Consider the following 20329-nt stretch of genomic DNA (forward strand, 5'->3'; position numbering starts at 1 on the left):
TCGCCATTTTTTTTTCAGTCTTTAAGTCTAACATCTCTGTCATATAGGACATCAAACATTTCCTTATTCATTTGATCTAAAAATGCTTGACAAATTTCTTGTATACTAGGAATATGCAATGTCAACCAGGCTTTCATTATACATTTTCTAGTCATCAGTCATGTTATCTATCACCTAGATAACGAGTTTTGCGATAAACAGGGTGCAAAACTAACGCCAAAAAAGATGCGTTTTTTCACTCGCCATAGCGCTGCCTTTACGAGTTACTAAAAAACCTCCTTGTGCGTGTGATATGGGGGCGTTTAGCTCCATACCGCACAAAAGCTGAGGGCTGCTTTGACGTGCTCGTGCACGTTTTCAGCAATAGACATCAATGGGGAGAGAGTGTTAGAAAAACACCCGTTCAAATCAGCCAATAGGATTTCAGTAGCTATCATCCTATTGGCGGATTTGAATTTGAAGAATCAAATCAGCCAATAGGAATGCAAGGTACACCATTTTGAAATGGCTACCTTGCATTGAAGCTTCAGTGTACGGCGGGGATCGTATGAACAGGACACTCCGCGCTGGATGTCTTCGCCTTTTTTATTTTATTAGAATAGTAAGGTTAGGTTAATTTATAGTTTAATGGCAGGTTTATTTTTATTTCACAGGTAAGTTTTTATTTATTTAAAGATAGTTATATTGTAATTTAATTTAAACCTGTGTTAGGTTTAGGGGTTAATAGTTTATTTTAGTGTTTTGTAATGTGGGGGGCGGCAGTTTAGGGGTTATTTGGTTTATTTAGTTGCAGAGATGTGTGAGGCCTGAGTTTTTGGGTTTATTAACTTTATTATAGTGGCGGCGATGTCGGGGAGCGGCGGATAATGGGTTAATAGCTTATTATTATAGTGGCGGTGATGTTGGCAGCAGATTCCCTAAATTAAGGATTTTCACTTTCTCCCATTCCTTAAAGGCTTTGGTATCCAATCCTGGCCTAAAGTCTGGATTCCCTCTGATGGGTAAAAATCTGTTGTCTGATGAGGGTAATCAAATATTTTAACTATCTTACCCCAAGCTTTCAAAATATCTCTAATACTCTATACATGATATTAATCTTCACCGTAAGAGAAATATAGCTTTCCATTTCCTATGTTAGAAAAAAGCCTTTGAAAGTCCTTTTAAGGCAAATTTTCCTGTCTTATCCTCATAAACATGTTCTATTCCCTGTAGCCAGATCGCAGCCATTCTAGTCAGTGCAGAGAGATTATATAAATGTATATCCGGGACACCCAATCCTCTGTTAAAAAAAGATTGTTGGAGTTTAAGTAGACTGATGCGACTTCTTTTACCCCCCCCCCCCATAAAAAGTCACTAAATAATCTGTTCATTCTATGTGGCCCATTTATCAAGCTCCGAACGGAGTTTGTGGGCCCGTGTTAACACCAGTTATGAAGCAGCGGTCTAAAGACTGCTGCTCCATAACCCTATTCGCCTGCTCTGATGAGGCAGACAGGAATCGCTGGAAATCAACCCGACTGAGTACAATCGGGTTGATTGACACCTCCCTGCTTGTGTCTGATTGGCCGCGAGTCAGCAGGGGGCGGCGTTGCACCAGCAGCTGGTGCAATGTTAAATGCGGAGAGAGTATTGCTCTCTGCATTCAGCGAGGTCTTGCGGACCTGATCCACACTGTCGGATCAGGTCCGCAAGACCTTTAATAAATAGGCCCCTATGTCTTTTTTGGGGATTAATATCGGGAGGATGCTTATTGGATACAATCATTTTGGCAATATCATCATTTTGATTATATGAGCTTTACCCATGAATGAGATAGGGAGCTGTTTCCATCTCTTTCATTTCTGTTCTATAGAAGAAAAAATATACTCATAATTGTATTCGTAAAATTTACCCGGATTATATGATATATTAATTCCCAAATAGGTTAAAAATTTAGAACTTTCTAAGAGTAAAAAGTTGCTAATAACAAATTCCAAACTTCTATTCAACCATAGAACTTCCGATTCACTCCTATTTATCTTAAAACTCGAGAAATCTTCAAAGATTTTACTTAGACTTTTATCTGGATCCTGAATGAAAAGTAGCATATCATCGGCATATAATGAAATATGATAGTGGCTCCCTTCCAATTCTATAGCCGGAAATGTATCTCTTAATTTGATGGCCAATGGTTCCAATACCAAGTTATAAATAAGAAGTGACAGGGGATATCCCTGTCATGTCCCTCTACTCAACTTAAATCTGGGAGAGATCTCATTATTCACTATTACAGAGGCAATATTAATAATACATTTTGAAAAGTTACCCTCCATATTAAATGTATTTAAACAAAATCTCAAATAAGGCCATTCCACCCTATCGAATGCCTTTTCAGCCATCTAAGGCCAAAAGAATTGCATTGCATTTTGTTTGCTCTTTCCTTGGTTTTACCTTAGTTCCCAAAAATGATTTACTATATGAAGAACGTTAGGAATGTTTTTTGTTGATGACCTTGCCTGTATAAACCCAGTTTGGTCTGAATGGATCACTGGAAGCATTGTTTTTAACCTTGTTGCTAAAATTTTGGTTAAAATCTTATAGTCCTGGTTAAGGAGCAACATTGGGTGATACGAGGTAACACTTAGTGGATCCTTACCGCTTTTGGGGATCACAATGATATTAGCCACCGAAAAGACCTCAGAGGGTGGAACATTACCAGAAAAATAGGCATTAAATAGTTCTGAAATACACTGTCTACTATCAGGGTATTCAACATTTTTTTACCATTCTGCAAGCAGTCTGTCCGGACCAGGTACTTTCCCAGCTTTCAGCCCTAAGATGGGGTTATTGACTTCCTCCTTTGTTATAGGAGTATTTAGTATCTCCAGTTGGGTTTGAGTAATATTGGGAATATTTATATTCCTAAAGAAATTTTTAATAAGTCCTTCCTCTTTATTAAACTCTGATGTATAAAGGGTAGCATAACAATTTTGAAATTCCTCAACCAGATCCGAGTTATCCGATATAATCTTTTGTTTAGATTTTAAAGATACTATTTGTCTTGATGGTCTTTGTATTTTTACCAGTGAGGCCAAAAGTTTTCCCGATCTATTAACAAATCTATAATAATTACAGTCTAGCCCAAAATAAACTTTCATGATTCAGATAGGGCATGTAATTTTAAACAATTTTCCAATTTACTTTTATCACCAATTTTGCTTTGTTCTTTTGGTATTCTTAGTTGAAAGCTAAACCTAGGAGGTTCATATGCTAATTTCTAAGCCCTTGAAGGCCGCCTCTTCTCTCAGGGCATTTTGACAGTTTTTCACCACTAGAGGGTGTTCATGTATGTCATATAGATAACACTTTGCTGACGCACGTGGAGTTCCTATGAGCCAGCACTGATTGGCTAAAATACATGTCCGTCAAAAGAACTGAAATACGGGGGCAGTTTGCAGAGGCTTAAATACAAGATAATCACAGAAGTAAAAAGTGTATTTATATAACTGTGTTGGTTATGCAAAACTAGGGAATGGGTAATAAAGGGATGTTCTATCTTTTAAAACAATACAAATTCTGGTGTAGACTGTCCCTTTAAGTTTTTTTTATGTCTCTAGTTGTAGATCAATTTATTTTTTTGTCTGAGAAATATTTCCTTCTCCAGAATCCTGGCCTAATCAATAGGTAATTGCTATAAGAATTGCTCACTTAAGTATTTATACTGTTTCTGGATTATCTTATTTTATTTTATAACATAGGAAGTAATCTCTCCTCTGATGACTGTTTTTCCTGCCTTCCATAGTAATTGTATATTGTTGCATCCCTTATTGTGATTGATATATTTTGTGGTAATGAGGTTTTTAAATTGTTTTCCGAAATGTATAGAAATTTTGGAAATTTAAAACCAGGAGGTCCATTATGTTTCTTCCTAAAAGCCACAAAAGAAAAATTGTCTGCGCTAATTCCCAATATACAGTGGTAAACAGCAGTGGTAATAATAAAAATGTAATAAATTGAGCAAATGATATAGTAAAATAATATGAACAAATAATATAAACAAATAATATAAACAATACTAGTGTTGCACACAAAAATATTCAGTGCTAAAGTGCTTAGTATAAACAAATAAGTCCATAAATACTCGTATAGAAAATACAAATAATTGATTGGGTTCCCCCCAAAAAGAGGGATAGACTTTTAAAACTATGCAAATTAGAAACCGTTTGGATATATAAAATGAAATCCTTATACCCTCTAGGTTTAAACATTGATATAGATTTGGCAGCCCATATGAAAGTAGATAATATAACCTTTGCTGTTTTTATCATTATTATTGGTTATTTGTACAACGCCAACACATTCCGCAGCGCTAATAATCATAATGGTTGTTTTTTTAAATATTATTACGTATTTTATGCATTTTCCTACATGTAGATGTAAGGATTATGATTTTTCATTTGTTTTATACAAATATCTATATAATTATAGTTATGATTAGTTTTTTATATATTGAGTAGTGCGTTTTAAATGTTATATTTTAGTGTATAGGTTTGTGCTCATTATGGAGAGTTTTTACATTGGATTGTAGCATGAACTAGTATAATGATGGCATATGATAATTATCCCAATATCACACCATAATTGGCTTCAATGTAAAACACCCTTTACAAAGTAGAAGTTTATTTTCTTAAAGTATACGTTTATGTGTTTAAACCAAGCTGAGGATAGATGTGTATTTTAGAAATATTCTTTTAATTTAATTGTATAACAAGTGTAAAAAGTTATTGCTTTTATGCATGTTTTATGATATAATGTCAATCATGATATAATGTCAATCATAATGTATCTGCATTACAACGACTTATCAATGTTTTGATTTGTCAGTGTTAGATTCAGTGTCATTATATAACTAACAGTTTATTATGCTGACACCTGGGAGATGTGTCTATTTGTCCACACCCCCTTATCTGATTGGCCATTGCATCCTTTATCAAGAGGTTCGTCACTTGTAAGTTTATATGTTATTATTTTTCACCTCTTGAGAAAGCCCGTCTGCAGAATGGGTGAAACGCGTTGAGGTTTCTGTCACCCAATACAAGTTACTCTTGTGTTGGCATTTCATTGTGTATACATACCTCTGACAAAAGCGAACTTTAGTATCTTGAAACCGGTGACTACCCTTTTTGGGAAACACGGTGGTTATACGTGTAGGGCATGTCCTTTGTCACCTTTCCGGACCTGATCCTGTAAATCGCTTACCTGATTGTCTGCATTGACGATAAGCTGATAATTCTTGCAAATCTTGTAAGTGTGATTTTATGTGCGTGTTTGTCATTTTCTAATTAACTCACTTGAATCGAGTTTGCGCTTCTTTTGTTTCCATGTTCATATGTTTCTTCCTAAATTGTATTTTTAGGTCTACTGAAGCATGTTCTGAGATTACAATATTATTAATCTTAACTTCTTCTATTTGATTTACAGTTTCTTTTGAAATTAGAAAGAAGTCAATCCTTGAAAAGGATGAGTGTACGTTTGAACAATGTGTATATTCTCTTGAAATTGGGTATTTAAATATCCATGCTTCTATTAAACCTAGGGCATCTAGTATTAAAACAACCATTTTCCTATTGGATTTCCCCCTTTTGGACTCACATTTTTTTATTATGACCCTTATCGGGTCCACTTCATCATACAGCTTTATGATCACGTACACATTTATAATTGGAAGTTGGATACATTTTTATAGGGCTAAAAAACAGTTACATACATTGTATCAAGAATACTGTCACAACAATATGCGCCTTATTAGTGGTCAATATTAAATCACAAACAATGTATCAGCTTTAGTATAGCGAGAGCCATGACTAATAGATGATAATCACAACACTTATAATTTGTAAGAATCCTGCCGCTACACAGTCACTGTTGTGGGAATGCTGTTGCTACCTAAATATTCTTTGTATTCAAAACAATGAAAGATAAGAGCTCAGCCAAGAATTGACAGAGCTATAATAACTTTTCCTATGGGATGGTGTCAAAAAGTGTTCCCCCATTATTATCACACTTGTGCAAATAAAAACTTTTCTGCAGCATATAAGTTTGGTTAGGTCCAGAAAAACAGGCCAAAATACCATACAATTATTCTCTGTACACAGTATTTGTAAAGTTTATCCTAGATATATCTCTCCAAGGCACTTTGACCTAGGGGTCCATGACTGAATTCTGCCATTATTCTTAGGACCTGATATTCTAAGCATCGACAGGCCAATAAGAAACTGCCTTTTTGGCCTTATTGGCTTTGATGATACACAAAGTTACAGTGAGTGGCGATGTGGGACTGCGGCTTCTACTAAAGTCTACCAACATTACCACTTATCAGCACTTTCAGCATGGGGGGGGGGCTTATTTGAAGTGTTCCTACACACCGCAGACAGTGTGCTCACTGAAACCAAACAGGTTTTCTATATAGGAACACTTCAAATAATGCCGGTGTAACCTTACTTTAAATACAGACACAAAAAAAAGTAGGAGATATTGCTAGAGAGCACGTAATATGGTATAAAACCAATAATATGTAGGCAACGTATACTCAGAAATTTGCAGAGAGATTATCTCTATAAAAGTAGCACAGTTCCAATTTAGCAGAGAGAAGTGAGTAACTGAGCAGTGTAAATACCATCAGACAAACGATGCACTTACTATCACAGGATGAGAGTAACTCATTCCACCTCGAGTGCTGCAAGCCCCAGGATCTCTTTTGTAGTGCGTTACCAATTCTGGGTCTCACCAATGTGCGGGGATAGAGGTTAGAGCATTTAAACTCTCCTCATCCATCTCTGTGAACAAAGCTGCCGGCGTGTCACGTGATGTTGGTTGCCGAAACTCACAACGGGGCTCCCAGCTCAAACCTATCACAGAACGTTATGTGTTTTAAATTTCACAGAAGCGTGTTTGTATAACACTGAAACATGTTAGCTGCTCCTTAAAGGGATAGTAAGCACCAAAAATTATATTGTTTAAAAAAACAAAATTTATGCTTACCTGATAAATTTCTTTCTTTCTTGACGTGAGTCCACGGAATCATCAATTACTGTTGGGAATATCACTCCTGGCCAGCAGGAGGAGGCAAAGAGCACCACAACGAAGCTGTTAAGTATCACTTCCCTTCCCACAACCCCCAGTTATTTTGACCGAAGGAAAAGGAGAGAAAGGAAATAACAGAAGGTGCAGAAGTGCCTGAGGTTTATATAAAAAAACTGTCTGAGAAAACAGGGAGGGCCGAGGACTCACTGTGTCAAGAAATAAATTTATCAGGAAAGCATAAATTTCATTTTCTTTCTTAAGACATGGTGAGTTCACAGAATCATAAATTACTGTTGGGAATCAATACCCAAGCTAGAGGACACAGATGATACGGGAGGGCAAGACAGGTAACCTGAAAAGAAGGCACCACTGCTTGCAGAACCTTTCTCCCAAAAGAAGCCTTAGCCGAGGTAAAAGTATCAAATTTAGAAAATTTAGAAAAAGTGTGCAAAGAAGACCAAGTTGCAGCCTTACAAATCTGTTCTACAGAGGCCTCATTCTTGAAGGCCCAAGAAGAAGACACCGCCCTAGTGGAGTGAGCTGTAATTCTCTCAGGAGGCTGCTGTCCAGCAGTCTCATGAGCCATACAAATAACACTTCTCAAACATAGAGAAAGAGAAGTGGCAGTAGCTTTCTGGCCTTTACATTTTCCAGAAAAGCAAACAAACAATGCAGAAGACTGACAAAAGTCCTTCGTAGCCTAAATATAGAATTTAAGAGCCTGCACAACGTCTAAGTTGTGCAACAAATGTTCTTTATGAGAAGAAGGTTTAGGACAGAGAGAAGGAACAACAATTTCCTGATTAACATTTCTGTCCGAAACTACCTTAGGAAGAAAACCAAACTTGGTACGGAGAACTTCCTTATCTGCATGAAAAATGAGATAAGGAGAATCACACTGCAAAGCTGAGAGTTCAGAAACCCTCAGAGCAGAAGAAATAGCAGAAAGAAACAAAACCTTCCAAGATAATAGCTTAATATCTATGGAATGCATAGGCTCAAACAGAGCCTGTTGTAAAACTTTTAGAACAAGGTTAAGGCTCCAAGGTGGAGCAACTGACTTAAACACAGGCCTGATTCTGACCAAGGCCTGACAAAAGGATTGTACATCCAGCACATCCGCCAGATGCTTGTGCAGCAGAATGGATAGAGCAGAAATCTGACCCTTGAGGGTACTGACAGATAACCCCTTCTCAAGACCTTTCTGGAGAAAATATAAGATCCTTGGGATCCTGACCTTACTCCAAGAATATTCTTTAGACTCACACCAATAAAGATATTTACGTCATATCTTATGGTAAATCTTTCTCGTAACAGGCTTACGAGCCAGAATCCTGGTCTCAATGACCGATTCGGAAAACCCCCGCTTAGCTAAAATCAAGCGTTCAATCTCCAAGCAGTCAGCTTCAGAGAAACGAGATTTGGATGAAGGAAGGGCCCCTGAAGCAGAAGGTCCTTCCTGAGCGGTAGTCTCCACAGCGGTAGAGACAACATCTCTATTAGATCTGCATACCAGATCCTGCAAGGCCACACAGGAGCTATTAGAATTATCGATGCTCTCTCTTGCTTGATCCAAGCAATGACTCGCGGAAGGAGAGCAAATGGAGGAAAAAGATATGCCAACTGGACATTCCAAAGAACTGCCAGAGCATCTATCAGAAAGGCTTGAGGATCTCTCGACCTCAAAATGTACTTTGGTTGCTTGGTGTTCTGACGAGACTCCATCAGATCCAATTCTGTAAACCCCCATTCAGTTGTTAACCTGGAGAACACCTACAGATGGAGTTCCCACTCCCCAGGATCGAAAGTCAATTGTGAGCCTCCGCCCACTGGATGATCCGTACCACCTCCTTTATGGCTACGGAACTCCGGGTTCCCTCTTGGTGGTTGATGTAGGCCACTGAGGTTATGTTGTCCATCTGGAACCTGATAGACCGAGCTAAGGCCAGCTTAGGCCAAGCCATCAAGGCATTGAAAATCGCTCTCAACTCCAGAATATTTATGGGTAGAGAAGATTCCTTCTTAGACCAAATTCCCTGCACCTTCAACTAGTCCCAGACTGCTCCCCAACCCAACAGGCTAGCATCCATGGTCACAATTACCCAAGAGGGTCTCTGAAAACACGTCCCCTTGGAGAGATGTTCTTGCGACAGCCACCACGGTAGGGAATCCCTTGTTGACTGATCCAGAACTATACTCTGAGGTAGATCTGTATAATCCCTGTTTCACTGAGTGAGCATGCATAGCTGCAGAGGTCTCAAATTGAACCGAGCAAACAAAACTATGTCCATTGAAGCCACCATCAACCCGATTACCTCCATGCATTGGGCCACTGATGGTCGTGCCACTGACTGTAGGGACAGGCAAGCGGACAGAATCTTGTTTTTTCTGACCTCTGTCAGAAATATTTTCATAGATAGAGAATCTATAATGGTTCCTAAGGTTACTCTTGTCATCGGAACAAGTGAACTATTCTCCAGATTGATCTTTCAACCGTGGAACGCAGAAACGCCAACAAGAACTTTGTATGAGATTCTGCTAGTTGCAAAGATGGCGCCTGAACCAGAATATCATCCAGATAAGGTGCCACTGCAATTCCCCGACACCGAATTACTGCCAATAGAGCTCCCAGGACCTTTGAAAAAATTCTGGGAGCCATGGCAAGGCCAAATGGGAGTGCTACAAATTAAAAATGTTTGTCTAGATAGGCAAACCTCCGAAATTTGTGATGATCCTTGTGAATGGGAACGTGCAGGTATGCATCCTTCAGGTCTATGGTTGTCATGAATTGAACCTCTTGAATCAGGGGCAGAATGGAGCGGATAGTCTCCATCTTGAAGGACGGCACTCTGAGGAACTTGTTTAGTAACTTTAGATCTAGAATGGGCCTGAAAGTTTCCTCTTTTTTGGGAACCACAAACAGGTTTGAGTAAAACCTGAGAACCTGTTCCTCTATTGGGACTGGAATTATCCCTCCCAAGAGGTAAAGATCCTGAATACATTTCAAGAACGCCTCTCTTTTTATCTGGTCTACAGACAATCTTGAGAGGTGGAATCTGCCCTTTGGAGGAAAAGTCTTGAATTCTAACTTGTAACCCTGGGAAACAATGTCTACTGCCCAGGGGTCTGGGACATCTCATTTCCAAGCTAGAGAAAATTGACAGAGTCTGCCCCCCACTTTATTCGATTCTGGATCGGGGGCAGACCCTTCATGCTGACTTAGATTCAGCTGCAGGCATCTTAGATTGTTTCCCCTTTATCCAAGACTGGCTGGGCTTCCATGCGGGCTTGGCCTGCTCCTGCTTTGTAGAGGAGGGGGAAGACGTACCTCTGAAAGTTTGAAAGGAACGAAAATTACTCTGACGTCCTTTTGATTTGTCTTCTTGTCTTGAGGCAGAAAGGAACCCTTGCCACCTGTGATATCAGAAATAATTTCTGCCAACCCCGGCCCAAACAAGGTCTTTCCCTTGTAAGGAATCGCCAAAAGTTTAGATTTAGAAGAAACATCAGCTGACAAATATTTCAGCCATAGCGCCCTACACGCCTAAATTGCAAAGCCAGATATCTTGGCTCCCAATTTAATGACCTGCAAAGAGGCATCAGTGATAAAGGAATTAGCTAGCCTGAGAGCTTTTATCCTATCTTGAATCTCCTCCAATGGAGTCTCCTCTTGTATGTACTCAGACAAGGCATCCAACCAGTAGGCTGCCACACTTGTTATTGCAGCAATACACACTGCCGGTAAACCCTGGGGAATATACATCTTCTTTAAGAAAACTTCCAGCTTCTTTTCCATAGGGTCCTTGAAAGAGCAACTATCCTCTATAGGAATAGTTGTCCTCTTAGCCAGAGTAGAAATCGCCCCTTCTACCTTGGGAACCGTCTGCCACAATTCCTTGATGGAATCAGCCACCGGGAACATTTTTCTAAAGAATGGAGAGGGATAAAAGGGAATCCCTGGCCTCTCCCATTCCCGGGAAATAATCTCTGTAGCACGGTCTGGCACTGGAAACACCTCTCTCGGGGAGGGAACGTCAAAACATCTATTCAATTTGCTAGATTTCTTAGGGTTGACAACAACAGGAGAGTCGGCGTCGTCCAAAGTAGCCCAAACCTCCTTTAATAAGACACAAAGGTATTCAAGCTTAAATCTGAAGGAAACCACTTCAGCATCAGAAGAAGGAATTACACTATCCAAATCTGAGAATTCACCCTCAGAGGCTACCGAAGTATTCTCATCTTCCGATTTCTGGGAAAGAAACAACAAGGTTAGCTTGTACAGGATCTGATACCTTACTATCTGATTCTCTAATTTTCCTCTTACGTTTCCCCTGTAGCATGGGAATGGTGGCTAGCACCTCAGATACCGCCGTGGATTTCTGGGCAGCAATTTCAGCCAAATACACTCCATCAGGAGCTTGTGAGGAACCGCAGGGCACTGCATGTGACTTTATAATGGGTTGGAGCCCTTGAGGAAGGGACTGTGGCATTGCCTGAACAGTATAAACCTGAGAGAATGGTGGCTCAGAAATAAACAGTCCGTCTTTGTACATCAGGGTTCTATCAATACAAGAACTACAAAAAGGCAAAGGGGGTTCAACTTGGGAGTTTAAACAAAGCCTGCACTCTGTAGCGGGCATAGACTCTATGTCCATTTTGCAAAAAAAAAAAGATTTTCAAATTAAGGAAAAGAGATTAAAAAAATATATCTTTCAAATTGTTAAAATTTTATTTTTGGTACTGTAGAATACAATTATACAGTTAAAGGTAGAATAACAATACGGAACCGTTGCTAACTTTAAACACAATTTTTTCTTTTAAATGTAAAATATCAGGAGAACCTCACTGGCACCGCTACACCTCAGCGCTAAGCTGAGGTGTCTACATGATCCTCTCTGACATGGAGCAGAGTGAAAATGCAGCCGGAACAAGAGAAGTACTCCCAGCACAATGAGTCAATCCCTGAGAGAGTAAATAGGCCTTCACCGAAGCCGACAAAATCTCAAAAAGGGAAAAAAAGGCCCCAAGTAAAGTGCGCGTCGCATCTAGGAAGAAGTTCCGCCCCTCGTGATGTCACAGCTGGCTCCGTAAACGGACCGCAATCGCTTCAAACCATCAAAAACAACCCCAAATAGACCTAAACACGCAGCCTGGTTAACTGAGCCACCAATAAAATGTAATAGTAGAAGGCACTCCAATGGCGTATTATCTAAAGGATATGAGCCCTCCAACCACATGAAATGGTCCCAATAGGAGTTATACTCACAAGCTCCAAGCACTTATCGCAAAGTGCTCAATAAAGCAGTCCCAGTTAATACACTTAGGCCTAGATTTAGAGTTCGGCGGTAAAAGGGCTGTTAACGCTCCGCGGGTTTTTTTCTGGCCGCACCATAAATTTAACTCTGGTATCGAGAGTTCAAACAAATGCTGCGTTAGGCTCCAAAAAAGGAGCGTAGAGCATTTTTACCGCAAATGCAACTCTCGATACCAGAGTTGCTTACGGACGCGGCCGGCATCAAAAACGTGCTCGTGCACGATTCTCCCATAGGAAACAATGGGGCTGTTTGAGCTGAAAAAAAACCTAACACCTGCAAAAAAGCAGCGTTCAGCTCCTAACGCAGCCCCATTGTTTCCTATGGGGAAACACCTCCTAAGTCTGCACCTAACACCCTAACATGTACCCCGAGTCTAAACACCCCTAACCTTACACTTATTAACCCCTAATCTGCCGCCCCCGCTATCGCTGACCCCTGCATTACACTTTTAACCCCTAATCTGCCGCTCCGTAAACCGCCGCCACCTACGTTATCCCTATGTACCCCTAATCTGCTGCCCTAACATCGCCGACCCCTATGTTATATTTATTAACCCCTAATCTGCCCCCCACAACGTCGCCGACACCTACCTACACTTATTAACCCCTAATCTGCCGAGCGGACCTGAGCGCTACTATAATAAAGTTATTAACCCCTAATCCGCCTCACTAACCCTATCATAAATAGTATTAACCCCTAATCTGCCCTCCCTAACATCGCCGACACCTACCTTCAATTATTAACCCCTAATCTTCCGACCGGAGCTCACCGCTATTCTAATAAATGTATTAACCCCTAAAGCTAAGTCTAACCCTAACACTAACACCCCCCTAAGTTAAATATAATTTTTATCTAACGAAATAAATTAACTCTTATTAAATAAATAATTCCTATTTAAAGCTAAATACTTACCTGTAAAATAAATCCTAATATAGCTACAATATAAATTATAATTATATTATACCTATTTTAGGATTAATATTTATTTTACAGGCAACTTTGTAATTATTTTAACCAGGTACAATAGCTATTAAATAGTTAAGAACTATTTAATAGTTACCTAGTTAAAATAATTACAAATTTACCTGTAAAATAAATCCTAACCTAAGATATAATTAAACCTAACACTACCCTATCAATAAAATAATTAAATAAACTACCTACAATTACCTACAATTAACCTAACAATACACTATCAATAAATTAATTAAACACAATTGCTACAAATAAATAAAATTAAATAAACTATCTAAAGTACAAAAAATAAAAAAGAACTAAGTTACAGAAAATAATAAAATATTTACAAACATAAGAAAAATATTACAACAATTTTAAACTAATTACACCTACTCTAAGCCCCCTAATAAAATAACAAAGCCCCCCAAAATAAAAAATTCCCTACCCTATTCTAAAATACAAATATTACAAGCTCTTTTACCTTACCAGCCCTGAACAGGGCCCTTTGCGGGGCATGCCCCAAGAATTTCAGCTCTTTTGCCTGTAAAAAAAAACATACTATACCCCCCCCCAACATTACAACCCACCACCCACATACCCCTAATCTAACCCAAACCCCCCTTAAATAAACCTAACACTACCCCCCTGATGATCTTCCTACCTTGTCTTCACCATGCCAGGTTCACCGATCCGTCCTGGCTCCAAGATCTTCATCCAACCCAAGCGGGGGCTAGACATCCACTGAAGAAGTCCAGAAGAGGGTCCAAAGTCTTCCTCCTATCCGGCAAGAAGAGGACATCCGGACCGGCAAACATCTTCTCCAAGCGGCATCTTCTATCTTCTTCCATCCGATGACGACCGGCTCCATCTTGAAGACCTCCAGCGCGGATCCATCCTCTTCTTCCGACGACTAGACGACGAATGACGGTTCCTTTAAGGGACGTCATCCAAGATGGCGTCCCTCGAATTCCGATTGGCTGATAGGATTCTATCAGCCAATCGGAATTAAGGTAGGAATTTTCTGATTGGCTGATGGAATCAGCCAATCAGAATATAGTTCAATCCGATTGGCTGATCCAATCAGCCAATCAGATTGAGCTCGCATTCTATTGGCTGTTCCGATCAGCCAATAGAATGCGAGCTCAATCTGATTGGCTGATTGGATCAGCCAATCGGATTGAACTATATTCTGATTGGCTGATTCCATCAGCCAATCAGAAAATTCCTACCTTAATTCCGATTGGCTGATAGAATCCTATCAGCCAATCGGAATTCGAGGGACGCCATCTTGGATGACGTCCCTTAAAGGAACCGTCATTCGTCGTCTAGTCGTCGGAAGAAGAGGATGGATCCGCGCTGGAGGTCTTCAAGATGGAGCCGGTCGTCATCGGATGGAAGAAGATAGAAGATGCCGCTTGGAGAAGATGTTTGCCGGTCCGGATGTCCTCTTCTTGCCGGATAGGAGGAAGACTTTGGACCCTCTTCTGGACTTCTTCAGTGGATGTCTAGCCCCCGCTTGGGTTGGATGAAGATCTTGGAGCCAGGACGGATCGGTGAACCTGGCATGGTGAAGACAAGGTAGGAAGATCATCAGGGGGGTAGTGTTAGGTTTATTTAAGGGGGGTTTGGGTTAGATTAGGGGTATGTGGGTGGTGGGTTGTAATGTTGGGGGGGGGGTATAGTATGTTTTTTTTTACAGGCAAAAGAGCTGAAATTCTTGGGGCATGCCCCGCAAAGGGCCCTGTTCAGGGCTGGTAAGGTAAAAGAGCTTGTAATATTTGTATTTTAGAATAGGGTAGGGAATTTTTTATTTTGGGGGGCTTTGTTATTTTATTAGGGGGCTTAGAGTAGGTGTAATTAGTTTAAAATTGTTGTAATATTTTTCTTATGTTTGTAAATATTTTATTATTTTCTGTAACTTAGTTCTTTTTTATTTTTTGTACTTTAGATAGTTTATTTAATTTTATTTATTTGTAGCAATTGTGTTTAATTAATTTATTGATAGTGTAGTGTTAGGTTAATTGTAGGTAATTGTAGGTAGTTTATTTAATTATTTTATTGATAGGGTAGTGTTAGGTTTAATTATATCTTAGGTTAGGATTTATTTTACAGGTAAATTTGTAATTATTTTAACTAGGTAACTATTAAATAGTTCTTAACTATTTAATAGCTATTGTACCTGGTTAAAATAATTACAAAGTTGCCTGTAAAATAAATATTAATCCTAAAATAGGTATAATATAATTATAATTTATATTGTAGCTATATTAGGATGTATTTTACAGGTAAGTATTTAGCTTTAAATAGGAATTATTTATTTAATAAGAGTTAATTTATTTCGTTAGATAAAAATTATATTTAACTTAGGGGGGTGTTAGTGTTAGGGTTAGACTTAGCTTTAGGGGTTAATACATTTATTAGAATAGCGGTGAGCTCCGGTCGGAAGATTAGGGGTTAATAATTGAAGGTAGGTGTCGGCGATGTTAGGGAGGGCAGATTAGGGGTTAATACTATTTATGATAGGGTTAGTGAGGCGGATTAGGGGTTAATAACTTTATTATAGTAGCGCTCAGGTCCGCTCGGCAGATTAGGGGTTAATAAGTGTAGGTAGGTGTCGGCGACGTTGTGGGGGGCAGATTAGGGGTTAATAAATATAACATAGGGGTCGGCGATGTTAGGGGTAGCAGATTAGGGGTACATAGGGATAACGTAGGTGGCGGCGATTTGCGGTCGGAAGATTAGGGGTTAATTATTTTAAGTAGCTTGCGGCGACGTTGTGGGGGGCAAGTTAGGGGTTAATAGATATAATACAGGGGTCGGCGGTGTTAGGGGCAGCAGATTAGGGGTACATAAGTATAACGTAGGTGGCGGTCGGCAGATTAGGGGTTAAAAATTTTAATCGAGTGGCGGCGATGTGGGGGGACCTCGGTTTAGGGGTACATAGGTAGTTTATGGGTGTTAGTGTACTTTAGGGTACAGTAGTTAAGAGCTTTATAAACCGGCGTTAGCCAGAAAGCTCTTAACTCCTGCTATTTTCAGGCGGCTGGAATCTTGTCGTTAGAGCTCTAACGCTCACTGCAGAAACGACTCTAAATACCAGCGTTAGAAAGATCCCATTGAAAAGATAGGCTACGCAAATGGCGTAGGGGGATCTGCGGTATGGAAAAGTCGCGGCTGAAAAGTGAGCGTTAGACCCTTTAATCACTGACTCCAAATACCAGCGGGCGCCCAAAACCAGCGTTAGGAGCCTCTAACGCTGGTTTTGACGGCTACCGCCGAACTCTAAATCTAGGCCTTAGAATTTCAAAAGTGTCAAATATAATTTATTAAAATGTGCAATAAAACACATTTAAAAACAAGCTGAACGTGTTTCGCAAGGGATTCTTGCTTCCTCAAGCAGCATAAACAACATCACAATAGATCACATATATATACAACATACAATGAACATTCATTGGTTACAAGGTTCCATACAATTGGCATATAAACAAGTATCACCTGAACCTAGTCATAGTGCATAACTTCAGACACATTACTTTAGATAATTTTATTTAATTTATGGAATTAATTGAATTATAGTTTAGTGTTAGGTGTAATTGTAACTTAGATTAGGTTTAATTTTACAGGTACTTTTGTATTTATTTTAGCTAGGTGGTTAGTAAATAGTTAATAACTATTTAATAACTATTGTACCTAGTTAAAATAAATACAAACGTGCCTGTAAAATACATATAAATCCTAAGCTAGCTACAATGTAACTATTAGTTATATTGTAGCTAGCTTAGGGTTTATTTTTCATGTAAGTATTTAGTTTTAAATAGGAATAATGCAGTTAATGATAGTTATTTTATTTAGATTTATTTAAATTACATTTAAATTAGGGGGGTTAGGGTTAGACTTAGATTTAGGGGTTAATAACTTTAATATAGTGGCGGTGACATTGGGGGCGGCAGATTAGGGGTAAATAACTATAATACTTTATGACAAGTGGTCCCTCATCTGATGAGGCTGAATTGAATAATGAAGCTGTTACAATGTATCAACCAGACCCACACCTTACTCAACCCTTACAGGCCAATAATAGTGGGGGCATACTCAAACATAAATCTAGACAGACTAGTAATAAAAATAGATATGTCAGAGCCATAAATAATGAAGAACAATCTAGACAAGGGGCTAACACAGAGCAGCCGCAGGTTTTTCAAGAGGCCGTGGCCGGACAGGGAGGGGAAGGAAGGGGGAGAGGAGGGATACACAGACCCCACACATCACAGGGAGTAGAACAGCCGTTAGTACAGAGAGGGAGATACACATTAAGGAGAAGGAAGCAGAACAAATACAAGGTGTGAAAGTGATTAATCTATCTTCAGTTACTCTAGAAGAATCAGAATTAGAAGTTCTAGGATTAGGACTTAACTTTGTGCCTTCAGTAGACTTTGATGTGTTTGAAACATTGTTATATGTGAATAAGTTGGTACGCAAACTCACATTAAAAAAGTTTTACAATGCAGAAAATATTGAACAAGAGGATTTACCACTACAGAATATTGCTGAGAGATTGGTGGAGAATGATCATTTTCAGGTGAATGATGCTGTAGATTTCATAACATTATATCAGTTGGAAAGAGATGGTAATACATCAGAGATTGTATGTTGTATATATATGTGATCTATTGTGATGTTGTTTATGCTGCTTGAGGAAGCAAGAATCCCTTGCAAAACACGTTCAGCTTGTTTTTAAATGTGTTTTATTGCACATTTTAATAAATTATATTTGACACTTTTGAAATTCTAAGTGTATTAACTGGGATCCTGGAGGGTGTTATTTGGCACTGTGGGAACCTTAGACATCACTAGATCGTTTGAGAGCTAGCTGGGAAGCTCCAAATTTTCCAGACTGCTTTATTGAGCACTTTGCGATAAGTGCTTGGAGCTTGTGAGTATAACACCTATTGGGGCCATCTCATGTTGGTTGGAGGGATCATATCCTTGAGATAATACGCCATTGGAGCGCCTTCTCCTTTTTATATCATCCTATATTATCCAAATTCATTGTTCCAGTGAAGAGCTGCCCTTTGGTGGAATACCTGAATCATCAATTAGCCTTGGGTGGCGCCTTTATGATTCTTAATAACACTGTGTTCACAGTGTGAACTGAGTATCCATCTTCAATAAAATGTAACACACTCTCAAAGGATAGACATCCTGCTACCGTCACACAGTGCCCTGCAACCTGTCAAGATAATCCTGGCTCCCAGGAATTTAGCCCCATTAAGGTGCTGCATACAATTTCTAGTGCCAGTGACTAATAAAAATTAAAATGGCACTTACCTGCCACCTTAACTGTCTGACAGGAGGACAGTTCACCTGTTATGAGAGGAAGCCTCTCCTCACAGAGACCTGTGGATAGAAGAAATGAACAGACTAAGCCTACTCTGGCCTTCTGTTTGCGGGCAGCAATCCTGTCAGGAAATCGCAGGGAGGCCCACCCCACAAGTTCCTGACTGCTTAAAAGCTACCAGAATCCTGCTGAAGAGACTAACGTGGAGTACAGCTAAACCCAGCTTGTCAGGGAAGATCAGAGTAAGCCTGCACAGGCTTCCAAAATAAAAAAATCTTGATAGAAGACACCTAAAACTTCACCTCCTCCTTGCACTGAAGGCAAAGAGAATGACTGGGGGTTGTGGGAAGGGCAGTGATACTTAACAGCTTTGCTGTGGTGCACTTTGCCTCCTCCTGCTGGCCACGAGTGATGTTCCCAACAGTAATTGACGATTCTGTGGTTTAACCGTGTCTTAAGAAAGAAAGATAGATTATCCCTTTATTTACCATTCCCCAGTTTTGCATAACCAACACTTTTATAGAAATATACTTTTTTACCTCTGTCATTACCTTGTATCTAAGCATCTGCAGACTGCCTCATTATCTCAGATCGCTTGACAGACTTACATTTCAGGCAATTAGTGCAGACTCTTAAATATCTCAATGTGCATGAGCACAATGTTATTTATATGAAACACATGAACTAATGCCCTCTAGCTGTGAAATACTGTCAAATGCATTTAAATTAGAGGCGGACTTCAAGGGCTTAGAAATTAGCATATGAGCCTACCTAGGTTTAGCTTTCAACTAAGAATAACAAGAGAGCAAAGCAAATTTGATGATAAAAGTAAATTAGAAAGTTGTTTAAAATAACATACCCTATCTGAATCGTGGAAGTTTAATTTGGACTTTACTATCCCTTTAATGTATTTACTCTTGTTCACAGTTTGCTCTGTTTTTACCTAACACTTGTTGTTCTAATAAAAGTTACATTTTATACAGCTCCCCAGCTACTTTGTTTCTTACTGTAACGACACCTACACTAACTGCTCACACTGTAAAGTCTCGCCACTGAAAAGATGGCAAGACAAATATGGCTGACACCCTACTTGTTACACATACTTCAGGGATTGGAATATATTGCACTGCTGGTGATGTATCCCAATCGAAGTGCAGGTTACTCCCCTGGAATGCCCGGCTAACTCCCACAGAATGCCTACACTTATATCATATTTTAGCTATACTCCACCTAGAATGCACACTAACCCTCTATACTAACACACACATGGTGCTGCTGACACTTTAGACAAAAAAATCTGTCTAATTATGTTTTTATATAATATATATATATATATATATATATATATATATATACAGTATATATATTTATATATATATATATATATATATATATACATACAAATACAAAAATATTGTTTTTACAATTTATTAACACAAAGTTAATGGTAATGTAGTATTAATAAGATCATATTTCTTCATTTGACTATTACTTTAACATTAAAAAGGTAATAAGATTATGGTGCATATTTATCAAAGCGTCAACTATGTTGCATTCGCTGGCATCAATACACTTACCAAACATCATCAAACATTGCTGCCGCGGATCTGAATACGATCTCCTTATTTATCAAAAAAGCCGTCAAAAACACGCG

Source organism: Bombina bombina, chromosome 5 (genome assembly GCF_027579735.1).
Source record: "Bombina bombina isolate aBomBom1 chromosome 5, aBomBom1.pri, whole genome shotgun sequence".
Lineage (NCBI taxonomy): Eukaryota > Metazoa > Chordata > Amphibia > Anura > Bombinatoridae > Bombina > Bombina bombina.